At 35.3% G+C, this 4,549-nt stretch overlaps 1 non-coding gene across 1 annotated transcript; it reads right to left on the bottom strand.

Moving 5' to 3' along the window:
• Nucleotides 1-2,051: 2,051 nt before the first annotated feature.
• Nucleotides 2,052-2,159, bottom strand: LOC148580322 (small nucleolar RNA R71). Its single transcript, XR_015895624.1, has one exon. It is a non-coding gene; the product is annotated as a small nucleolar RNA R71 (small nucleolar RNA).
• Between the last annotated feature and the right edge of the window lie 2,390 nt (nt 2,160-4,549).

The raw sequence follows: 4,549 nt of genomic DNA, 5'->3' as shown, positions 1-4,549 counted from the left end.
GGAGCTTTAGACTAACATTGCATGATTCCTGGAATTCTCATTAAAAATTTTGAAATCCTTATTTTTCTTTTTCCAAATAATTTTTGAAAAATCCAAAAAAAAAAATTTAATAAAATCATAAAAACCAAAAATATTTTATCTTTCTTGTTTGAGTCTAGTGTCAATTTTTATGTTTGGTGTCAATTGCATCCTTTTTATTTCTTAAAATTTTTGAAGAACACATGCATTGAGTTTCTTTCTTGTTCTTCATGACCTTCAAGCTGTTCTTGATGAATTTCCTTGTTTGATCTTTGTATTTTCTTGTTTTGTGTCTTTTCTTGTTTTTCATATGCATTCTTGAATTATTAGTGTCTAGAGAATAAAAATTTTTAAGTTTGGTGTCTTGCATGTTCTTCTTTTCTTAAAAATTTTCAAAAAACATGTTCTTGATGTTCATCTTGACATTCAAAGTGTTCTTGGTGTTCATCTTGACATTCAAGGTGTTCTTGCATGCATTTTTATTTTGATCTTAAATTTTTATGTGTGTTTATTTTTGTTGTTTAATAGAAAAAGAGAAAAACATAAAAATGATATCTTTCCTTTTTTCTCTCTCCTTATTAAAAATTAAAAAAATTTAAAAAATATCTTTCCCTTATTCTTCTCATAAAATTCGAATATTTGAGTTGACTTTTTCAAAAATTTTTAAAATCTAATTGTTTCTTATGAGTCAAATCAAATTTTCAATTTAAAAATTCTATCTTTTTCAAAAATCAAATCTTCTTCATTTTTTTTATGATTTTCGAAAATTTTAAAAATGATTTTCAAAATCTTTTTCTTAATTTCATTTCATAATTTCAAAATCTTTACTAATAATTAATGTGATTGATTCAAAAAAAATTTAAAAGTTTGTTACTTGCCTATTAAGAAAGGTTCAATATTTAAATTTTAGAATAATATCTTTTAGTTTCTTGTTAGTCAAGTAATCAACTTCAATTTTCAAAATCAAATCTTTTTGAATTTCTTTTTCAAATCTTTTCCAAAATAAATTTCAATCATATCTTTTTCAAAACTTAATTTCAAAATCTTTTTCAATTAACCACTTGACTTTTTGTTTGATTTTAAAATTCTTATCTTTTTCAAAACTATCTAACTACTTTTCTCTCTCCAATTTTCAAAAATCACTAACAATATTTTCAAAAATCTCTTTTTCTTTAATTACTTCATTCAGTTTTCAAATTTTATTTTATCTCTTCTTTTAAATTTCGAATTATAATTAATGTTTAAAATAAAAACAAAAATATTTTTATTTTATTTTATTTAATTTTCGAATTCTTCCCCCTCTCATTTCTTTCTATTTATTTATTTATCTACTAACACTTCTCTTTTACTCATAATTCGAACCACCTCTTCTCCTCTATGTTCGAGTTCTTCTCTTCTCCTTTTTCTATTCTTCTCTTCTTCTACTCACATAAAGGAATCTCTATACTGTGACATAGAGAATTCCTCTTTTTTTCTGTTCTCTTCTTTTTCATATGAGCAGGAATAAGGATAAGAACATTCTTGTTGAAGCTGACCCTGAACCTGAAAGGACTCTGAAGAGGAAGCTAAGGGAAGCTAAGACACAACCCTCTGGAGAGGATCTGACAGAAATTTTCGAAAAAGAAGGAGACATGGCCGAACCTAATAACAATGGTGGAGAAGCAAGGAAGATGCTTGGTGACTTTATTGCACCCTCTTCTAACTTCTATGGAAGAAGCATCTCAATTCCTACAATTGGAGCAAACAACTTTGAGCTTAAGCCTCAATTAGTTTCTCTAATGCAGCAGAATTGCAAGTTTCATGGACTTCCAATGGAAGATCCGCATCAGTTTTTAGCTGAATTCTTGCAAATCTGTGACACTGTCAAGACCAATGGAGTTGATCACGAGGTCTACAGGCTTATGCTTTTCCCTTTTGCTGTAAGAGACAGAGCTAGAACATGGTTGGATTCACAACCTAAGGAAAGCCTGAACTCTTGGGATAAGCTGGTCAGTGCTTTTTTGGCCAAATTCTTTCCACCTCAAAAGATGAGCAAGCTTAGAGTGGAAATCCAAACCTTCAGACAGAAGGAAGGAGAGTCCCTCTATGAAGCTTGGGAAAGATATAAGAAATTGATCAAAAGGTGCCCTACTGACATGCTTCCAAAATGGAGCATCATATGTATCTTCTATGATGGTTTGTCTGAGTTGTCAAAAATGTCATTGGACCATTCTGCAGGAGGATCTCTTCATCTAAAAACCCCTACAGAAGCTCAGGAACTCATTGAAATGGTTGCAAATAACCAGTTCATGTACACCTCTGAGAGGAATCCTGTGAACAATGGGACGCCTCAGAAGAAAGGAGTTCTTGAAATTGAAACTCTGAATTCCATATTGGCTCAGAACAAAATATTGACTCAGCAAGTCAATATGATTTCTCAGAGTCTGAATGGATTGCAAGCTGCATCCAACAGTACTAAAGAAGCATCTTCTGAAGAAGAAGCTTATGATCCTGAGAATCCTGCAATGGCAAAGGTGAATTACATGGGAGAACTCTATGGAAACACCTATAATCCTTCATGGAGAAATCATCCAAATCTCTCATGGAAGGACCAACAGAAGCCTCAACAAGGCTTCAATAATAATGTGGAAGAAATAGGTTTAGCAATAGCAAACCTTTTCCATCATCTTCTCAGCAACAGACAGAGAATTCTGAACAGAGCCATTCTGGCCTGGCAACCATAGTCTCTGATCTATCCAAGACCACACTAAGTTTTATGAATGAAACAAGGTCCTCCATTAGAAATTTGGAGGCACAGGTGGGTCAGCTGAGTAAGAAGATTACTGAAACTCCTCCCAATACTCTCCCAAGCAATACAGAAGAAAATCGCAAGAGAGAGTGCAAGGCCATAACCATGACCAACATGGCCGAACCTTGAGAGAGTGAGGAGGACATGATTCCCAGTGAGAAAAGCCTCATGGGATGTCCTCTGGACAAAAAGGAGTTTCCCTTTGAGGAACCACAGGAATCTGAGGCTCATACAGGGACCATAGAGATTCCATTGAACCTCCTTCTGCCATTCATGAGCTCTGATGACTATTCTTCCTCTGAAGAGGATGAAGACACCATTGAAGAGCAAGTTGCTAAGTATCTAGGAGCAATCATGAAGCTGAATGCCAAGTTATTTGGTACTGAGACTTGGGAGGATGAACCCCTGATGCGGGTAGAAATTGGTAAATTAAAAATTATTAGAATATATACGTTGCAAGTATAGTTCTTAACTCGCCAGAAATCCACCGCTCAATTTAGAAAGGTGTCACAGAAAATTGAAATTTAAAATACTAGGAGTATGAATCCCAGGTCGTCTCCCAACGAGTTGTAGGAAAGGGAGCTATTTTATTAATCAGATGTTTTCGAAAAAGTTTGAGTTGAGTAAACAGGAAATTAAATTGATGAAATTGAATAATGTAAATAAAAGCCTTGATTGGGAGTTGATTACATGGAAGCCCTATTCTTGATGGAATACTCTAAGATTAATTGACAATTGAGAGTTATTTCGTTTAGTTATCCTTTAATAAGTAAGGGAAGGTAAAACAAGTTGGAATGCTGTTCTATCCACAAGTCCCAATCTACTTTGGGGAGGATTGGTGTCAGGAATTAGAGAGCAAACCAACAATCTTTCTCTGGAACCTTCAAACTCAAGGGTTCCTTTCAATCAACTCCCCATCAAGTTAGGGAACTACTCACTCATTGTAAAGGTAAAATTCATAGCATATGAAAAGGAATTAAAGAAAGACATTGTAAATAAAAATTAAAATAGTCAATTAAAAATAAAAGTGATCCTTGTATTAAATAATCCTAAGAATATTCCAATGGTAAAATTAAATAAAGCAGAGAACATGGAAGAGTAAACCAAGTAAAGAAAACGAACTAGAATGACGAAGTCTTGATGAGATAATAACTCTTCTCAGTGTTCCAATGCAAAGAGCAATCGCAAATTAAATCCTAAGAACTATGAATGTCTAGAGAGAAAACCTAGAGGAGGAGTAAAAACTAGATCTAAAATTAAAACTTGTGTAGAATGAATGTTCTCTTTGGTTTCTGCATGTTCTCTGGCTCTAGTCTGCTGTTCTGAGCCGAAAACTGGGTCAAAATAGGGTCCAAAATCGCCCCCAGCGAATCTTGCAGATTGCACATGTCATGCGATGGGGTTGACGCGATCGCGTGGGTCGCGCGATCGCATGGAGGGGTAAGAGAGGGGATGACGCGATCGCATGGGGCATGCGAACGCGTTGTTGGAAATTGTGCTAAATGCACGATTCCAGCGTCGTTTCAGTGCAACTCTCTGTCTCCTTCTGGGATTTGTGCAATCCATACGACGCGATCGCGTCACTCACGCGGTCGCGTGGGATTGGTTGTGTGCATGTGACACGATCGCATGGGGCATGCGATCGCGTGGGCCATTTTGTGCTAGACGCACAGTGGCCGCACGATTCCAGCCCAACTTTCTGGACGTTGGATCCTTATGCCGATTTCCATATCACGCGGCCGC

The sequence above is a fragment of the Arachis ipaensis genome, chromosome B10, assembly GCF_059453495.1.
Source record: "Arachis ipaensis isolate K30076 ecotype BB chromosome B10, ASM5945349v1, whole genome shotgun sequence".
NCBI classification, from domain to species: Eukaryota; Viridiplantae; Streptophyta; class Magnoliopsida; order Fabales; family Fabaceae; genus Arachis; species Arachis ipaensis.
The sequence above is the reverse complement of the archived record's forward strand: the minus strand, read 5'-3'. Positions and strand labels throughout refer to the sequence as shown.